This window comes from Pollicipes pollicipes, unplaced genomic scaffold (assembly GCF_011947565.3).
Source record: "Pollicipes pollicipes isolate AB1234 unplaced genomic scaffold, Ppol_2.1 Scaffold_4002;HRSCAF=4701_pilon_pilon_pilon, whole genome shotgun sequence".
NCBI classification, from domain to species: domain Eukaryota; kingdom Metazoa; phylum Arthropoda; class Thecostraca; order Pollicipedomorpha; family Pollicipedidae; genus Pollicipes; species Pollicipes pollicipes.
The window spans coordinates 10,854,162-10,875,397 of NW_023596420.1; positions in this window are offsets into that span (position 1 = coordinate 10,854,162).

The window sequence follows — 21,236 nt, forward strand, 5'->3', positions numbered from 1 at the left end:
CCTTCCACGCCCGTCCCGTCCATACCCGTCCGCTTCATCTGTACCCACTCATATCCGTTCACAGCCGTCCGCTTCGTGTGCACCGGTCCTTTAACCTGTACTCGTCTGCATCGTCTGCATCCGTCCGCTTCATCTGCACCCTTACCACGCCTGCCCGCTTCGTTTACATCTGTCCGCCAAGTCTTCGTTCCTTTGCACCCATCCGCTTTGCCCGCCCCCCCACCCGCCCGCTTCATCCACACCCTCCGCTTTGCCCGCATCCGCCCGCTTCATCCACACCCTCCTCTTTGTCCGCACCCGCCCGCTTTATCCAAACCCATCATCTCTGTCTACACCCATCCGCTCCGTCCGCACCAGTCCGCCCCGTACGCGCCCGCCCGCTCTGTCGCGTCATCCGCTCGGTCCACACCCAGAGCGAGTTAGCTCCGTCTGCCTCTATAGTCCCGGCCAACCTCCCCGTGCTGACTCATGTGCTCTCAGCCCATTCAGTGTCCGTCCGCTTCCGCACGCGCCTGGCAGTGCCTGTCCGCTCCTGTTCGTGTCCGTCCGACGTGTCCGTTCGTGTCCGTTCGTGTCCGTCTATGATCCTGCCTACCTGTGTCCGTTCGCGTTTTGCCACGCTCGTCCGTTCATTGCGTCTGCCGTCAGCTCGCCTGTTCCCGCCAGCCGTGCCATGTGGGGCGGCACCAACTGCCAATGTCTCCTAGCTGAGGCGCGCTCAGTTTAGTGCGGTTCACTTCGGCGGCGTCCCTGCGCGTTTCACCTTGGCTCACCAGTTGGCCACCTTCTCGGTGCGTTGAGCAGCTGTGAGTGTGATGTTGCGTGCCTGCGGTTTGCTGCCGCACGCCAGCAACGGGTCAGCAGCCGGCCGCTGCCCCACCCAGTGCCAATACGCGCCGGTCGCTTCCTTTTAATTCAATTGCCACTTCTCCCCGGCCAACAACGGCCCCGGAGTGGAGAGCGTCCGAGGGAGCGGGCCAAATGATATCGCCAGGGCGGGAGCCGTTCTCCGAGGTCGGATGCCACCCCAGGGGCCACTTTCGCCCCTCTATCATCCCCACTTTGACAACGCGAAACAAAGGGGCAGTTGAGGATGGCCCGCGGAGAATCGGGAAATGGAAAGGAAAACGAAAGGCCACAATTGTCGATTTTGTTTACGCTAAAGGAATATGTATTGTGATGCGGCCGGCGAAAAGTCCTGTGCGAAACACCACGATATTTCAAAGGAATGAAAATTGGGACAGAAATAAAAATAAGCTCGTTTTCGTGCGGCGAGCGTCTAGATGGCCGGTAATAACGCCGGCGGCACGCGTAAACAAAACGTATAGCCCGACTGTCAACCCATCGTCTGCCAAACAGAATTCATCGTCTCTATGCTATCATCATCAGGCCAGGATCTTGCAACGAATGGGCGAGTCGCGCGATTCGGTTCTTAGAACAGCTGCGCTGCAGACGAGGGGACGCGTAATGATTGATCCAACGCTCGCACGTCTTGGTGCTACGCTCGCGCTTAACCTTCTTGGTGCCACCCACGATTCATTTTAATAACTGCGGTTCGGGAGAAATGTGTGGGGCTGCCACCTCCGCCAGCTGGGCCATCTCAGAACCGCCCACAGGGTCTATTACTGGGCTCCAAGCCCGTGGCCTTAGAAATACGTCCTGTGCACTTTTTAAAAAATGCGCCTCAAGCGATTTCCGCCGGCTAACGTGTGTACCCTTGAAGGGAATGTTTCACACTTGGAAATACTGAGGCAAGCACCAGATATGATGGCATGTGTTCACTTGTGATTATTGGTATGCTTTATTGGTATGCTTTATTGGTAATTGGTATGCTTTTAGCCGCCTCCGTGGTCTTGGGGAAAGATGCTGGACTCGTAATCCAGCCGCACTGGGTACGAGTCCCAGAGTTGGGCGCATTGTTTGACCCGACTGAAACGGAAAGGCCAGCTGGCAACTGGCCAACGAGGCTCAACCCAGACCCGAGGCGGCCGTGTCGCAGATTGTGCGGGCACGTAAACCCTCCGCATTCCTGTCCGGCGAAAGGGCGGAGGCAAAATTAGCTGTTGAACTGGACGGCACGCTTGGGTGGTTGGGTTCGGGGGTACACGCAACAAGCTATGCTTAGCAGGTACTCTGAATCCGAAATCACCCATATAAACCATTCGGATAAATTATAAAAAAGTGCAAAACACTGCTCTAGGCAAAACAATCACACGATTTAGTAACTATGCTCCTCAATAAGTCATCGTCTGATCACGCCATGGAAGGTTTGTATGACGTCAGCGTCGCTGCCAGATGACCGTGTTAGAATTGCCATCGTTAGCGGCCGGCTGACTTCCCGGTAGTACTGTAAGCTGTCGAAAGATGACGCACGGGCTGGCGAAAACCTAACATCCTTAGAGCATACCGTTAATTTAGCTTTCTCGCGGTGTTTTTGCATATTTGTCCATAATTTTGTATTTGTTACTTGCCTTCACATATTCGCTTTTGGCACTATTATAAGTAATTCGGTTTACCAACCTCACTTCCGTCACAACTCGTGCCACTGTCCAAAGTCCTGTACTTTATAGCATAACAGATAATTTGTATTGGGAACTCGCATTGAACGCATCAAAATGATTTAAGGCCAACTGATAACTGCTGATGCCACAAATCTTGCTGATTGTTTTTGGTCTCTGTCATTACATGACTAATGAGATGGTGGTAATTGCGTAGCGTTTGTATGGCGTCATGAATATCTGGGTGGCCTTGACATTGTCCGCACAAAAAGCCTTTACAAGTTTACAGACGTCAAGTTCAGAAACAAGAGAGTTTGGCGTTCGCCGATATTTTGACGGTCGCCGATCTTGGCTACAGACAGGTGTGGCTGGTGAGCGGAGCGCTCGTGTTGGATTTTCGCGCAGCAAGACGGTTTAATTGATTGTGATGGTAGATAATTATTCTGACTCAAGACCGTACTTGATTAATTTAAAGAAATCACAATTCAGACTACGTTCAGCCAATAACTGAGATGGATACTCGGACGCAAATATTTGACGCTTTTCTGGTAAGACAGAAATCAAAATTAGTTGGGACAAATCTGCGATTTTTTAGACGGGTTTTTAACTGAAGAGTGGCATACCTGTGAACTGCACTGAGCAACCTCCTAAATGGCCAATCTCAGTTCAAAAGCCCCACACGGTAGTCGCCGATAATGTTCGGCAGTGTCGGGCGTCGGCGGCAGGTGTTGGAGCGTGCCATACGGTTTCGGACAGACGACAGTATCTGCTGTTGTTATGTCAGTGTCAGATGGTGTTGGACGGTTGTCGCATGGCGCCAGGTCAGCTGGCGGGTGGCGTCTCACAACATCGCGCGGCGTCTGCCGCCGTCTAAGTCGTGTTGCATCGCGCAGTGTCTGCCGCTTGTCTTAGTCGTTTTGGACCGTGTCGGGCCGCCGCGCACTGTCTACCACTGCCGGGCGGTTTGTCGGGCCGCCGCGCGCTGTCGGTTACTGTCCGGCGGTGTCGGGCCGACCGCGCTGCCGGCCGCTGTGGGCCGCTTGTCTGGCTGTGTCGGCGGTTCTGTGTCGGGCGGTGTCGGGCCGCCGCGCGCTATCGGTCACTGTTCGGCGGTGTCGGGCCGCCGCGCCTGCCGGCCCGCTGTCGGCCGCTGTCGGGCGCTGTCTGGCTGTGTCGTTCACTGTCCGGCAAGTGTCGGGGCCGCCGCTCTGCCGGCCGCTGTCGGTCCGCTATCTGGCTGTGTCGTCCACTGTCCTGCGGTTGCCGTGCCGCCGCTCTGTCGGCCGCTGTCGGTCGCTATCTGGCTGTGGTCGTTCCACTGTCCTGCTGTTGTCGTGCCGGCCGCTCTGCCGGCCGCTGTCGGTCGCTATCTGGCTGTGTCGTCCACTGTCCTGCGGTGCCGTGCCGCCGCTCTGTCGGCCGCTGTCGGTCGCTATCTGGCTGTGTCGTCACTGTCCTGCGGTTGCCGTGCCGCCGCTCTTGCCGGCCGCTGTCGGTCGCTATCTGGCTGTGTCGTCCACTGTCCTGCGGTGCCGTGCCGCCGCTCTGTCGGCCGCTGTCGGTCGCTATCTGGCTGTGTCGTCCACTGTCCTGCGGTGCCGTGCCGCCGCTCTGTCGGCCGCTGTCGGTCGCTATCTGGCTGTGTCGTCCACTGTCCTGCGGTGCCGTGCCGCCGCTCTGCCGGCCGCTGTCGGTCGCTATCTGGCTGTGTCGTCCACTGTCCTGCGGTGTCGTGCCGCCGCTCTGCCGGCCGCTGTCGGTCGCTATCTGGCTGTGTCGTCCACTGTCCTGCGGTGCCGTGCCGCCGCTCTGCCGGCCGCTGTCGGTCGCTATCTGGCTGTGTCGTCCACTGTCCTGCGGTGCCGTGCCGCCGCGATGCCGGCCGCTGTTGGCCGCTGTCGGTCGCTATCTGGCTGTGTCGTCCACTGTCCTGCGGTGCCGTGCCGCCGCGATGCCGGCCGCTGTCGGTCGCTATCTGGCTGTGTCGTCCACTGTCCTGCGGTGCCGTGCCGCCGCGATGCCGGCCGCTGTTGGCCGCTGTCGGGCGCTGTCTGGCTGTGTCGTCCACTGTCCTGCGGTGCCGTGCCGCCGCGATGCCGGCCGCTGTCGGTCGCTATCTGGCTGTGTCGTCCACTGTCCTGCGGTGTCGTGCCGCCGCTCTGCCGGCCGCTGTCGGTCGCTATCTGGCTGTGTCGTCCACTGTCCTGCGGTGTCGTGCCGCCCGCGATGCCGGCCGCTGTCGGTCGCTATCTGGGCTGTGTCGTCCACTGTCCTGCGGTGTCGTGCCGCCGCTCTGTCGGCCGCTGTCGGTCGCTATCTGGCTGTGTCGTCCACTGTCCTGCGGTGTCGTGCCGCCGCGATGCCGGCCGCTGTCGGTCGCTATCTGGCTGTGTCGTCCACTGTCCTGCGGTGTCGTGCCGCCGCTCTGTCGGCCGCTGTCGGTCGCTATCTGGCTGTGTCGTCCACTGTCCTGCGGTGTCGTGCCGCCGCTCTGTCGGCCGCTGTCGGTCGCTATCTGGCTGTGTCGTCCACTGTCCTGCGGTGTCGTGCCGCCGCTCTGTCGGCCGCTGTCGGTCGCTATCTGGCTGTGTCGTCCACTGTCCTGCGGGTGTCGTGCCGCCGCTCTGTCGGCCCGCTGTCGGTCGCTATCTGGCTGTGTCGTCCACTGTCCTGCGGTGTCGTGCCGCCGCTCTGTCGGCCGCTGTCGGTCGCTATCTGGCTGTGTCGTCCACTGTCCTGCGGTGCCGTGCCGCCGCGATGCCGGCCGCTGTTGGCCGCTGTCGGTCGCTATCTGGCTGTGTCGTCCACTGTCCTGCGGTGTCGTGCCGCCGCTCTGTCGGCCGCTGTCGGTCGCTATCTGGCTGTGTCGTCCACTGTCCTGCGGTGCCGTGCCGCCGCGATGCCGGCCGCTGTCGGCCGCTGTCGGGCGCTGTCTGGCTGTGTCGTCCACTGTCCTGCGGTGTCGTGCCGCCGCGATGCCGGCCGCTGTTGGCCGCTGTCGGTCGCTATCTGGCTGTGTCGTCCGCTGTCCTGCGGTGTCGTGCCGCCGCTCTGTCGGCCGCTGTCGGTCGCTATCTGGCTGTGTCGTCCACTGTCCTGCGGTGCCGTGCCGCCGCTCTGTCGGCCGCTGTCGGTCGCTATCTGGCTGTGTCGTCCACTGTCCTGCGGTGTCGTGCCGCCGCTCTGTCGGCCGCTGTCGGTCGCTATCTGGCTGTGTCGTCCACTGTCCTGCGGTGCCGTGCCGCCGCGATGCCGGCCGCTGTCGGTCGCTATCTGGCTGTGTCGTCCACTGTCCTGCGGTGCCGTGCCGCCGCTCTGTCGGCCGCTGTCGGTCGCTATCTGGCTGTGTCGTCCACTGTCCTGCGGTGTCGTGCCGCCGCTCTGCCGGCCGCTGTCGGCCGCTGTCTGGCTGTGTCGTCCACTGTCCTGCGGTGCCGTGCCGCCGCGATGCCGGCCGCTGTCGGTCGCTATCTGGCTGTGTCGTCCACTGTCCTGCGGTGTCGTGCCGCCGCTCTGTCGGCCGCTGTCGGGCGCTATCTGGCTGTGTCGTCCACTGTCCTGCGGTGCCGTGCCGCCGCTCTGTCGGCCGCTGTCGGTCGCTATCTGGCTGTGTCGTCCACTGTCCTGCGGTGTCGTGCCGCCGCTCTGCCGGCCGCTGTCGGTCGCTATCTGGCTGTGTCGTCCACTGTCCTGCGGTGTCGTGCCGCCGCGATGCCGGCCGCTGTCGGTCGCTATCTGGCTGTGTCGTCCACTGTCCTGCGGTGCCGTGCCGCCGCTCTGCCGGCCGCTGTCGGTCGCTATCTGGCTGTGTCGTCCACTGTCCTGCGGTGCCGTGCCGCCGCTCTGCCGGCCGCTGTCGGTCGCTATCTGGCTGTGTCGTCCACTGTCCTGCGGTGCCGTGCCGCCGCGATGCCGGCCGCTGTTGGCCGCTGTCGGTCGCTATCTGGCTGTGTCGTCCACTGTCCTGCGGTGCCGTGCCGCCGCTCTGTCGGCCGCTGTCGGTCGCTATCTGGCTGTGTCGTCCACTGTCCTGCGGTGCCGTGCCGCCGCGATGCCGGCCGCTGTCGGCCGCTGTCGGGCGCTGTCTGGCTGTGTCGTCCACTGTCCTGCGGTGTCGTGCCGCCGCTCTGCCGGCCGCTGTCGGCCGCTGTCGGGCGCTATCTGGCTGTGTCGTCCACTGTCCTGCGGTGCCGTGCCGCCGCTCTGCCGGCCGCTGTCGGTCGCTATCTGGCTGTGTCGTCCACTGTCCTGCGGTGTCGGGCCGCCGCTCTGTCGGCCGCTGTCGGGCGCTGTCTGGCTGTGTCGTCCACTGTCCTGCGGTGTCGTGCCGCCGCTCTGCCGGCCGCTGTCGGTCGCTATCTGGCTGTGTCGTCCACTGTCCTGCGGTGTCGTGCCGCCGCTCTGCCGGCCGCTGTCGGTCGCTATCTGGCTGTGTCGTCCACTGTCCTGCGGTGCCGTGCCGCCGCTCTGCCGGCCGCTGTCGGCCGCTGTCGGGCGCTATCTGGCTGTGTCGTCCACTGTCCTGCGGTGCCGTGCCGCCGCTCTGCCGGCCGCTGTCGGTCGCTATCTGGCTGTGTCGTCCACTGTCCTGCGGTGTCGTGCCGCCGCGATGCCGGCCGCTGTCGGCCGCTGTCGGTCGCTGTCTGGCTGTGTCGTCCACTGTCCTGCGGTGCCGTGCCGCCGCTCTGCCGGCCGCTGTCGGTCGCTGTCTGGCTGTGTCGTCCACTGTCCTGCGGTGTCGTGCCGCCGCTCTGTCGGCCGCTGTCGGTCGCTATCTGGCTGTGTCGTCCACTGTCCTGCGGTGTCGTGCCGCCGCGATGCCGGCCGCTGTTGGCCGCTGTCGGTCGCTATCTGGCTGTGTCGTCCGCTGTCCTGCGGTGTCGTGCCGCCGCGATGCCGGCCGCTGTTGGCCGCTGTGGGCCGCTGTCTGGCTGTGTCGGGCGGTGTCGGGCGGTGTCGGGCCGCCGCGCGCTATCGGTCACTGTTCGGCGGTGTCGGGCCGCCGCGCTGCCGGCCGCTGTCGGCCGCTGTCGGTCGCTGTCTGGCTGTGTCGTTCACTGTCCGGCAGTGTCGGGCCGCCGCTCTGCCGGCCGCTGTCGGTCGCTATCTGGCTGTGTCGTCCACTGTCCTGCGGTGTCGTGCCGCCGCGCTGCCGGCCGCTGCCGGCCGCTGTCGGGCGCTGTCTGGCTGTGTCGTTCACTGTCCGGCAGTGTCGGGCCGCCGCTCTGTCGGCCGCTGTCGGTCGCTATCTGGCTGTGTCGTCCACTGTCCTGCGGTGTCGGGCCGCCGCGATGCCGGCCGCTGTTGGCCGCTGTCGGCCGCGGATGGGTGCGCGCTGTTGAGCGGACTGAGAGTGCGGGCTCGCGGAGCGGCGCTCGAGCCGCCGGTCTCGCGACAAAAGCCGGCTGTTGAGCCCCTCGAGAGGCGACGAGAGCCCGGCCGACGCCGCAGCTGAATTGGAGCCTGCGGAGCGCAGCAGATGAGGCGACAGGCTGGGGCACTGTGGGACCGATGCGGGCGTGAAGACGCTGTGTCGGCGCTCAGCTGGCCGTGATGCCGACCCAGCCGTGCGCACCGAAGTCTCCGTCGGACAGCCGGGGTGAGCAGGGCAGCGAGAGAACTGTTGGCAAAAACACCCGACGAAGGTGCAGTTCGTGTATGTTACTATGGTTTTGACATGTATCGGTCAGAGAGACAGCCTGTCTGCTGTTGCCCGTGCAATAAGGCAGGCTGCGTGCGCGGATTTCACTACCCTGAGATATTAAAGACACGCTTCCCCGCCCGCATTAACACAACCAAGCCAATTTTTAGTGCCGATTGAAACTACACACACACGCACACACACAAACACACACACACACGCACACATAAATCTAAATATATATTTGTATATATATATATATATATATATATATATATATATGTATATATATATATATATATATATATATATATATATATATATATAACGTGAGTGGACATAATGGAGCAAGTCTGATGTCTGTAAATCAATCAATAGAGCAAATGGGCAAAAACAGTGAGACTAATCGTCACTAAGGGCGGGCTGAACTCTCTTTTGCCTGAACTCCCACAGATGTCGACAACAAAAAGCCCTGACGTCCGTGCCGTAACGGCCCCTCTGCGTCCGGCCCTGCCGGCGGCCAGCCAGCCGAGTGGGTTTTAACGAGGGGCCGGCGCGCGTCCCGCACCTCCCGCGCGCGACAGACACCGGTAACAGGACCTGGCGCAGCGGGCGCCAATTATTTCGCCGAGGGGGGCGGCGGCTAATCGCTTTCGCTCTTGGCCGCGGGCTGCGGAAGAGAGGACGTTGCCCTGAGGCGGTGAGAACGGGGGTCTGTCTAAGATATCGGGGACGGGTCTTGACAGAAACAGTGCCGGTCTCTGACGGCGTGGACGGGTTTCTGAGACGGTGAGCTTGGGACGGTTTTGTATGCTGCTGCGCGCCGTGTTGGGTCTCCGACAGCTAGAGCGTCATGTCTGTGGAGGTGAGCACGGATTTCAGTTACGGCAACGTAGACGGTTTCTGTCCGAAGCGGCCTAATGCAACAGCACGCTGGGCCCACCTCCCCACGCTCATTGGTAAGGAGGGACGGGGGCATGTCCCGCGGAGCCGGCGAAGCCATGCCCGCAACGGCGTGAGCGACAGGTGGGGAGGGGGAGGGCACAGGGCTGACGCGGTCCGGCTGTGAACGTCGTCCGTGACATCTCACCTCAGCGGGGTTGGGGGGCGATCGACGAGGCCGAGGCGAGGGAAGCCGCGCCGCCAAGTGACACCCGACCACTCTCGCTACCCCACGCCGTAATGGATACGAGTCTCCCCCGGCTGGCGTTGATTGACCAGCGCTGCGAGCTCGACCGAGGGTGGGTGGGCTCTGCAGGCTCCGCCGGCTCCGGTCCGCGCTGTCCACGCCGGAGCACAGTCCTGGGACATCGACCTCTGCCGACGATGACCGCGCGTACGTCGGCAATTTGCTGGTGGTCCCGGAATTCGGGAAATGAAAAACGAAATGGCGCCCGTAAACGAGAACGTGTTTCTCTCCTTCATCACCGGTTGGCACGGCACCGGGCTCAAAATAAGAAGACCTTAAAACCAATTTCTGGTTTGCGCGCAGGGTCCTAAAGAAATGACTCACCTATGACGCACGTCTCATATGACTGACGATGGTCGTGTAGACCATTGTCACCAGCTTCTCAGCTTATTCAAACAGCAATGTTACGGAATGACAGCGGCATGATCTGCACTAAAATGCAGGTGTTTGAGGTGAAGATTCGTCAAGTTGTAAAGAGCAAGTAATAACAGTACATTTTAACCATTGAGATGATGTTAACTTGCTACCACTTCATGTGGTTAGAAATTGACGTTGATTAAAGAAATATCCGCCTTTTTTGGAAACTTCCCACGCATTACTTACGAATGAAAACGCCATGAGTACAGAATGGCTGTGTTGGTTTCAACACTCCTTTCAGCAAATCCACCTTCAAATTATTCAAAAACAGTTCTGATCAACATTGATTGCGTTGATTTGGATGCACGGTGATGTCTGTGGATATCAAACTTCACCTTCTGCATTTACCACACGTTGGTGTCTTTCACTCTACTTTTGTGTTTACGCTTCATGCCGTTCGGCAAAGCACAGGTGTATGCAAATGTAAGGCACATTCATACCGCACGATTTTTCTCAGGAGCTCTGTGAGATAAGATACCGCAGTATGACCTGTTTAGGGATCGTGTTTATATCAACTTCGCTGCAGAAACTTCAAGTAGAGATGACTCAAACAATGGTTCAGTTCCCAGATCGCGTCAGTTGCGTACGAAAACATTTTGATTTAAGCCATTGGAATTGGGGTGCTGTGTAGATGCGGCATTCGTGCAAATTGACATGTAGGAGCGTCAGAATAAAGCATCGGGGAAAGTATTAAATGCTTGATTGTCTGACAGCCTCAGATTGAGATAGCCGTTTCGTGGATGAGTGTGCTCACGACTTCACACTGCGTTCCTGCGGATCTGTTCAGATGTGTACACTCACGAGGCTATTACCCCCATGCCACTTATCAAGGCCGTACCGGAGTGTTCGGAGTGTGCCCTCTATGCCTGGTGTACCTCTGGTGTGCCCCGGCGAGTACCTCCGATATTACAATGCCTGGTGGTGCCGCAATATAGTGTGTATGCCTAATGAGGGACCGCGCACCAGAGATGCAGGCTTGTATACAGTAACTTGTAATTCACTGCTAAAGAAGTGACGCTTTGCTACCAAAACGGCACTCACTTTCAGTTATTGCTTAGTCAATCGCGCCAACGTTAAGTTTGTTCCTGCCACAAATAACCTTGGCAGCAAAGTTAGCGACTTCGCAGGCGAACTGGCTGTCCGCGCTTGTTAACCCCAGACGATGACAGGACGACGTATTGCTGGAAGCATTAGTCCCTGCACCAGCTGTTGGATCGCAGAAGATACAGGTAAGCCAAGCTTACCGTCGCTAAGGTCACATGATATGCCAGCATATCGCCGCACAAGCTTGTCATTGCGCGCCGAGAAGATCCAGCAAGCGTTTGCCAAACATGGCACTCAGATCCCATGCGCTCGGAGCGCCGGCGACAGTGGCACCCAGATCCCATGCGGTCAGAGCGCCGGGGACAGTGGCACCCAGATCCCATGCGATCGGCGCGCCGGCGACAGTGGCACCCAGATCTCATGCAGTCGGAGCGCCGGGGACAGTGGCACCCAGATCCCATGCGGTCGGAGAGCCGGCGACAGTGGCACCCAGATCCCATACAGTCGGAGTGCCGGGGACAGTGGCACCCAGATCCCATACAGTCGGAGTGCCGGCGACAATGGCACTCAGATCCCATGCCGTCGGAGCGCCGGCGACAGTGGCACCCAGATTAGAATGGACCAAAATGAATGTGACGACTCTGGGAAGCTATTTTCGGCCAACCGCAAACAAAGCCGTTGTTTATATCACGGCAAACGAGGACTTTGACCAATGCGACTGTACAAAGGGAAGTTCAAACTTCTACTAAACATATTTTTCACAACTTGTTGAGTGTAATAACTTTGCAAGCACTGCAACACTGAAAGCGACAAATGCGTTTAACTGACCCAGACCTTTTCGGCACTGCCGTGTTGGGAGACAGTTTGTGGGAGATTTACGGACAAACTCCGCAGTCCCGCGACTTTTTGAAGGACCCTTTTAGTGGAGTTTTCATTAGGGTATTCGTCTTTACTGCGCAGCCTCCTCAGCGTTAAAAATTAGCCTCTCCCTGGCGGCGTAAACTGGTCATATGAGCCCCACATGACGTCACAATGGCGCGGACCCAGGCCTGTGCATCAGCTTTGTTATTTAAGGAATAACACGAACAATTTGATTCGTTGATGCAGCTTAAATCTTTGTCATTATTAGAAATCAGCATGTTGCAAGTATGGTGATTAAAAAACTGATGGAATCATTACCATCGTTTAACAAAATTTCCTTAAGCTCAATGTGGCGCGGTTTGCCTTTAAATGCGCCATTACGGTATAGAACATTGTCAATCATCTGGGTTGGTGTCCCGGTGTGTGCTGGCCGGAGGAATTCTGCAAAACTGGTAAGTACATGTTGGTTTGATTGCAACATTCGGTCGTGAATAGTATGAAATGTGTGAATAGAAGCTTGCTACATATCTTGGTGGAAACATATGGAAAAGGCATATCCAACTTTACATGCGTGCGTGTCCAACAATACATGTAATGTGAGAGGCTGTGAAGGGGGCAGAAGACTGAACATAGCAGATTCTGGACTTTTGTTCTTCATGTGCAGTGTGTGTGTTCGGTGCAGCTTTGCTCGAATTCCAGTGAACTGAACCTCGTGTGAAGATGCCCAGTTCACTGGAATTTGCTCAATTAAATTCAAACATCAGTCCTCAGTAAAGGTACAGCATCCTTGTAAACTCTAGGTAGTTTTTATATTCTAAAGGCGCTGTATATTGAGCAGATTTAATAACTTTCTGTTCTGACAGCATCTGAGCACAGCACCAGCATTTAAGGGTTGGTACGTATAACATTCGGAAATAAACCTAGCACACCAAGGTGAAACACTTGATGTTCAGTGATATTTCCGACTTTAGACCACTTGCCCGTTAGGCAGGGTCGCAAATGAAGTAAAGGAGTCCTGCTGTTTGAGCAAGATTCAGGCAAATTCTACCAAAAATTTCCTTGATAGATTAATTTTGGATGCTAATTTCAGGAGTGTTTTTATGCTAAGGCTTTGGGAAATTTTCTGGGTGTATATCAAGTGGTCTAAATTTGGTGACAGATCATATGTTCGAGTATGCCAGGTAAAGCAGAACCATAACTTTGGCCTAAGACCTAACCCATTTGGTGCAAGATTTAGAATGCCTGCAGGTTTAACATCTGGCTGACATTTTTGTCATAGCTTGAAGGTTGGTTGAATGCTTCATGAAGCAATTTTCCCTAGGTAGATTGAGTTGGTGTCCCATTAGAAGCAGGTCACATCATCTGTGGTTACTTGGTGTCTTGATTCGTGCAAGTAATGCATTATTTGGTTATTTCTTGTACGTTATGGATATTTAGAACAAATAACAGCAATTGAGCGTTTTAATATTGTGTATATCAGGTAAGGGGAGAGGGTCTGCCACATTCACCATTTCAGTGGCATGAATGGAAGGAAATCTTTGAAACAATTCCTCTTTTTGGTACGCATTACTTTATGCTCATTGGCTGACATGAAGTACAGTTTAATCCTCCAAAGGTCATATCACGTAGAATGCACTCGTCTTTGAAAATCATCAGTCCAAACATTTAAGATCTGCATTTCTTGTTCTGGCAACAAGTCATATAAGTAGACAGTTCAGGCCATATCTATTTTGTGGGAGATGGGCGTAGGCTTTTTCACCCCTGACCATGAAATAAATCCGCAGCGTCTTTAAAAGTATCATGAACGTCAACTTGACTTCAGTCCTAGGACAGCAGAGGACGGCAGAGGAATTTGACTGAAATAGCATTCTAGAACTTTGGTTTGCATGCATGTTTCGTAGTGCAGTTTGATAGTAGTGCACCAGCATGTTGAATCTGCCTGGCGGCGGTGTTTTGACGATTTAGTAGTGAACCCACACTCATGGTACTCCAAGCGCAGCCGTATCACGCTGGCGTATCAGATATTGACCACATAAACCGTAACTGACCACAGACCACATAAACCGTAACTGACCACAGACCACATAAACCGTAACTGACCACAGACCACATAAACCGTAACTGACCACAGACCACATAAACCGTAACTGACCACAGACCACATAAACCGTAACTGACCACAGACCACATAAACCGTAACTGACCACAGACCAAAACCGTAACTGACCACAGACCACATAAACCGTAACTGACCACAGACCACATAAACCGTAACTGACCACAGACCACATAAACCGTAACTGACCACAGACCACATAAACCGTAGGTCATTTAGCTAGAATCATCAAAGCTGACCATTTTTATTTTTTTTAAAAACATTGTGCGTGAAATGAAAGAAGAAGTTCGGGTGTGAGATGACAGAGAAGGAACTCGGATATATCATCCGGACCACTGCTGTACAATGCTGCAGCAATGCAGCAGTCGCAGATACCCGGCATCAGCGCGATGTACGTTGGAGACCGGTCGGTACCGGAGTCTCCAGACCTTGCCACTCATGGAGCGCTTGCCCGGCCAGCGCGATTCCACGCATATCGGAACTCTGCGCTCTGGTGGTAAGCGGCCCGTCGAATATGACACTGGAGCATGCTGGTCCTGAAACCTATCGCCCTCTAGTCGCTTTCGCGAGCGCGTCCGCAGCATCCTCAGCATCGCCAACGCCTAAGTACTACGAATCACGGCGCTACCATGAAACCACAGTGGCGGACACTTATGGTGTCATGCGTCACACGGCGCCGCAGTGACAGCATGACCGGATGCCACTCCGTGTTAGACTGCATCCAAATCAGAGCACACAACACTGTACAGCAAGACCTAGCCGAATCACGCCAACTGCCGCCAGGTAGCATCATGGCTATGATAAAGACCATGATCCAAACGAATAGGCTTGTGAACTGCGATACGAGCATGGTATAAGCTGTTTCGTGGCGCATCAAAACATTTCGTTCCAGATGGAGGTCTCCCGGTAGTGGCGCGCGGCATACCATCCCGACATGCGTCGTGTGGGGAATCGGAGAAAGCTCCCGGAGCCGGACATCACCGGCTGCGTCGGTTTCCCAAACGCGCTCCGGGAACTATGATGCCTGGCAGCTGACGATGCGCCCGCCGCCGCCGCGCGCGGGGCTAGCAGGGTGCGCACACTCGGCCGAGGTGGCCTCAGTGACCCGCCTGTGGGCTCCCTGCCGCTCCCTCAGCGCTCCGGCGGCTTATGACGGTGGGCGTACCCCAGGACACCCGTACTGGTGTGCTCGGCGGGGACCGTCAGAGCACATCTGGCGTGCGCCGGAGAGGGCTTTCCTTCCTCATTGCCGCCATGCGCTGGAGCATTTCTGAGACACACGGCAAGGTCTTCGGAGCTCGCTGCGATCGCAAGACGACTTTGCCCTATGCTCGGCTAAAGACCGCGGCGCACCTGCAACTACGTGTTTAGGTCATGCTGAGAGCTGACTGACAACCACTGATCGAGGCTGAGGAACTCCCAAAAACACCAGCCCAGCTGCTGTACTCACATTGCATCTGACGCTGTTGGCACTGTTGCCTCATATCGCACGTACATAGTTTTTTTGTGCGTTATGTCGTATTGTGCGTCCGTATGCTTTTCGCACGTCGTTTCACTACAATCGTCGTTTGTCACATGTCGGTGATATCACATAACCTTACTGGCAATGCTACAATACATCTGCTTGCGTTAGACGTAGCGTTATCTTTCGTTGTTGTATTTTGACTTGATACCCATGAGCTGCAGGACAATGGTCTGAACCACCGTGGCTTAACCTCACACGGAACAAGGACTCCACACCACCAGGATTATCAGGTATCATGACTCCCTATTCTTACAATGTTTAAGTGTTTGATTTTTCATTGTCTGAGACCAGAGACTCTGCACCCAAATAAAAGGCCATGGTAAGCTTGTTAATCAATATTCCACCTGTTAAGTTATGCTTTGGCCCTGTCTGAGCCTAACAAATTTCACACAAAACCATATGCGAATGCAACATGAACACTGACAATATCATAGCTTGCTGCCTACATATGCGCTAATAATATCCATGCTTCATTGGCATCACTTGTTTTTTTTAGTCTTAAGGACATACCAGTTGCAATGGCTAAGTAAGCCTATGCTTCATTGCCATCCGAAATGCACCAAAATTTCTTACCTGCGTATGACCCAAATTCTTCATCCTTATCACTGGACCGTTTTTTTTTTACATCGACATCAGGCCGCGCAGCACCGATTGGGTATTGTGATCCTGGACATAGAGTTGCACCATTCCAGATCAGCTTATCACACAATCCGTGGTGTGCATCATAGTTAAACATATCCATGCAACGTAAGTTAATGATTTCACACATACTGAATCTTAATGAATCCCATATCTAAGGAATTTTTGGAACTTTTCTCCCGGGAGCACGCATTGCCTGATGACATAAAATGCGACCATTCACGGTTCTTAGCATCTCGGATACATGATATGCATGCCCTGAAGTTGCTCAGGGAATGTTTGTGCTGAACCAGACCTGTCAGGTGGGGCATGAGGCACATCTTATGCAGCTCGGTCTTCTTGCATGAGAATGATTGGTGGACATACAAATAACATGAAACACACAGACTCGTACCGGGTTGGCAGAATTGGTACATGCAGAATGGTACACGCAGAAATGGTTGCAAATCGTTGGCAGAATTGGTACATGCAGAAAGTGTACAAATCGTTGGCAGAATTGGTACATGCAGAGATGGTACAAATCGTTGGCAGAATTGGTACATGCAGAAGTGGTACATATCGGTCGCAGAATTGGTATATGCAGAAATGGTACAAAACGTTAGCAGAATTGGTACCTACAGAAATGGTATAAATCGGTCGCATAGTTGGTACATGCAGAAATGGTGCAAATCGTTGCCAGAATTGTTCCATTATGTTATGCATCATTACATAAAGCAAGCATTTTCATCATGCAATATCATTCGTTTAGGACATAACTCATACTTGTACTGCGTGCATGATACCATGCAATCTAGTCTTTTATGAAACTATTAGATATGCATTTAAAACAGTAGATGGCAAATTTGCTGGTTTGGAATTGTGCTCCAAGATAGTTTCAAAGAAGTTTCTTTATAAAGATTAACTGGTAGGAATGACAACACACCTATGACATCAACCAAAAATAAACTTGGATATAAAATCAGTAATATTATACCCGGATGCCAAAACAAATCTACTGGGTGCCCACCAGCCCAGAGTGCATTGAACCTGGCAGAGGAGCACAACAAAGTTAGGTGAACACAAAACGAGCTTATTTGAAAAACGAACATGAAAATCATGCAATAAATGCTACAACAAGAAGATTTGATAATGTGTTTGCCTGAAATGACTGTGGCAACATCATGATACCTTGAAACATCAGATCCATATGCCCTGAAATTAGTGGCAAACCCGTGCACCGATACAGCGTAGAAGTTCCAAGGCATTTGCGCTACAGTTGTTGCTGCGATGTCGCTGGTACACAAAGCATGTTCAGGGTATCAACATTTTTCGTCCCGAATTACGCGAGGGATCTTCTTAGCAACTAAGATAATGGCCATGTTTCTGGCGCGCAGTTGCTCGCCACATATAAACCAGTGCATTTGTCCTTTCCTGCCCCCTGATTGGCTCATTTCTTAGCATTGCGTTTGTTCCGCGCGGGCCATCGATGCGATCAATTAAGATGAGTAAATAAAACTGTTGCAATACCCAAACGCATTCTTCAAGCACCAAATTAACCATGGATCGTTGCAAAACTGCCCTTAGGCGTGTATTTGGCAAATCGAGAACACTATATACACTCCCTTTAAGGACAAGTAAGCGTGGGATTACAACGGAGCGACATAGACCACCCTGATAAGGGCATGGGCAGTGCAGCCCAACTCCTTTACCATCTGTCTATCCTTTACTGTCTAGGTACCGCAGGTCTGGTGGTTATATTAGCATTAAAATGAATGCATATGTCGTAATTGTATGTGGATAGTGATGTTTTGTTAAGCGTCCCAATTTGAAAACAAGAACTGCTGAGCCGCACACATGCCTGCATTAGTTGTAATGTCTTTAGGTGCTTTTTGAGTGTCCCGAGCATTTTATTAGCAGCCCAATGCCATTTTTTCCAGTTATTTTCCCTCCCATAAATGTGTTGTAAAGGCTTGCCGATCTTATTATTCCACCCGCATCATTACTATGACATCGATAAAAGAGCTATTGGTCGCTGAATAAAATTCGGGAGAAGATGCATTAAAATGCTGGGAGGTGGGACACATCTGATGATCTTCCACGACATAGCCACGTGTCTGCTATCTCAAGGCACTTCCCATGCGGAAGGGTGCAGCCATCAACGTAACCACCCGTCTGGCGGTTTCAAAACAAATGAGTTTGAAGCAAACAGCCCAGTCAAAGCTCCCAGCCGTCATCAAAGCCGGACCCCACCGGCGAGTAAGTTGCGACCGAGTAAAGAGCAAAAGACGTGGGTAGACGTCCATCCTGTATATCCTGTGCAGTAAATCGCCTGTCATGTGCAATACAGACCGAGGACATCTAAGCGCATCTGCAGTGCATCTCAGCGTCTCAAACGGATGAAGAATGTGATGCTATTTAGGTAGAGTAGTGAATTACTGAATGGACTGTCGAGCAGAGTTGTAGAACATCTCTCAAACACCATTTTCGTTCGAACAGATTCTGTGTGTCTAAGTATCTTATGGGTAGCTAGATTGAGGCCGGCCAGGCGGCAGGATTAGTTTAGGGGGAGGGGGGGGGGGGGGTGTGAGTGGAACACGAGGTAGGCGACCAACCTCGAAGGACCATACGGCTCGTTATTGGCTGTCTGTGTGTCTTGATATCCGATGCAGCCTAACTTCCCAACGATTGCCAGAGGCTTGAACATGCTCGCACGTCCTCAACGTAAGCGTCGCCACGGGGTCCAAACAGGGCAGCCCAGTCTCCGCCCCAAAATAACACCCACTAAATTCGTACCTTACGAAATCCGAGGAAAATCGGAAAAATGGTTCAGTGTATTTGCGATCAACATTATTCACGTAGATAAGACAGTGGTAATAGCCTTATTATTTGAGAAAAAAACATGGCTTCTGCTATTGTTTCCATAAAGGCACGTTGCCAAATATCAACCCATCTATATCTCCATTCTCCTGGGTTTTCTCCGTGCGATAAGGCTATTACTAGTGTTTGTCGCGCACGTCACCGTCGTCGGCGACGATCGAGAAAGCTGGCAAGTAGTGGCTCTGTTGTTTTCATCAGCTGACAACCGGAGCATCCGTGCAGTGCGAACACAATGGTGATCACCTGCGCCTCAGGACACGTGCTGCCAACCGGCTGGTTGCGGCCGAGTGGCCGGACTAGCGCTGGCTGCGGTGGTTGTGCTGGTCCGGTGTTTTATCAACTTGTCTTGTGTATAAAAATCGGGAAATGTTTCGCGTTTGTGTACGATGCAGAGACACATGCATTGACAGTGGAACGTTGTCATGCGCTTCGTGTAGCATTCGGGGAATTAGAAAAAGCTTGGGAATCACAACACTCATGTTGGCAGCGTTCTAGGAGAGGATCAGCCTCTTGTAGCTGGGTGCTTGGTTGTTATGCACGGGGGGACGGGCTGAGAAGAATATTACATTAAAGGATGTTCTCGCTCCGAAACCCAACCGCCGGCGACGCGTGAAACCAACGGGAGTACTTGTCCTAAATGAACGCTTTGTGTGCAGAGAAATCACGATGGATAGTGGCTATAGCACAGCTGGGTTCCAGCCAATTATGAGTCGTGGAATTTGTCGTTTCAATATGCGCTTCCTTGCTCGCTCTATTTTGATGTTTGTCTCCTTACGTGCCGGGAGATTAGAGCAAGCGGATGTAAGATTGCAATTACCTGAAAACAAGCTGTCATCCGGCATCAAATATGGGTCATCTCTTTCAAAAAGATAATGCCCCACATTTGAAGACATTGCACCAAGCATCTAGACATGCCGACAGAACTCACTTTTTACTATTGCTACACTTTTAAATGGAAAAGAATGATCTACACAACACAATTTATCTGCTTAAAAGTATGCTCCTCTATACGTAATTGTTTGATTACGTTATCGTATTTTGCACAACATGATTGGGAGTCAATCGATCCCCTTTATACCTTGAAATGTGTTTACAAACACCAGATATAAACGACTCGACCATTACATGTTTTTTCGGCCTGGATCACCGCATGACTCACTGAATGGCAGATTTGTTACGTCATGTTACGTCATGTTACGTCAGTTATTGTTACGTCATGCATGCCAAGGTGCCCTTGAAATACTCTCCCAGAAAATCTCTCTTCCCCTTTTGATCTGCCTGGTAATCAGAAAATGGAGGAGCCCAGGTTTAAGCATTCATGGCTTTCAACTGCACCGGAAGGTCTTCAAGATGGATCATTTTCAGTTCAAAATCACATACAAAACGTGGAACAGCCCTTTAAATGAAATGTTAACACTTTGAAATAAATATTGAGACGAGGTCAGACATGATGGGAAAAGCTTACTTTGTAACTATTGGTAAGGGTTCAAGGTCAAAAACGACCCCAAAGTAGAACAATTTCAACAGTTTGTAAAAATGCGCCCCCTTACGTCATCGTTTAATGGCGTCAAAAAGTCGTTTTGTGACGACACCAATGCCTGGCGGCATCTGGCAGCTAAACCTAAGCATACCTCGGAAACGGATGACAGCAACACCAGCCGGCCATTCTCGTCGCTGGCGTTGTGTCGGCTGGCGGATCAGTAAATGGTTGTTTGCGGATTTTTTGTCTTGGCACCTGCCGTAAGAAAGGCTTTGGTGGACCGTTTGACATATGCAACGTAGTGATCGTCAGTTTTTATGGCAGATTATTAATATCAAAGTAGACTATGCTGTGGAACTGTTACATAGTGTCATGAATCTCTTACCAAACTGCCAAGGACTGTTGAGGATGTCAAAGTATATTGTCGACCCATCCGCTGCCTGGAGTGCTGTATTCCTGACAGTAGCACCATGTAATGTGCACAATAGTTACTTGCTTTATTATTTGTAACTGGAAATTCGGTTGCATGCAACAATTAATAACTCTCTAACATGCTACGAATTAATGCCCAAAGCATTGCTATTGCTGTGGCCAAGATGGTCAGGTTGGGCTACCAAGAATAATTCTTTCCCGACAGGAAAATTAAGGAAAAATAAGGAAAATAAGGTTGGTAAGGTTGGGTTACCAGAATGCTTTCCCGACAGAAAAAATAAGGAGAAATCTAAGAAAAATAAGGTTGGGCTACCAGGAATGTTTTTCCCGACAGGAAAATAAGGAAAAATCCCGACAGGAAAATAAGTTAAAAGCGGTCGGCGACCAGACCTTCGCGTACAGGGCTCATCGTGGCCGATCATGCGGATGTCATAAGTGCCTTGATGTGTGATTCGTGCTGTCTTAAAATTGTTTTCATGCATGAGTGATAAGCCTAAACGCGTGAATGCGCGATGCCTGTTGAATTGAAAAGTCGTAT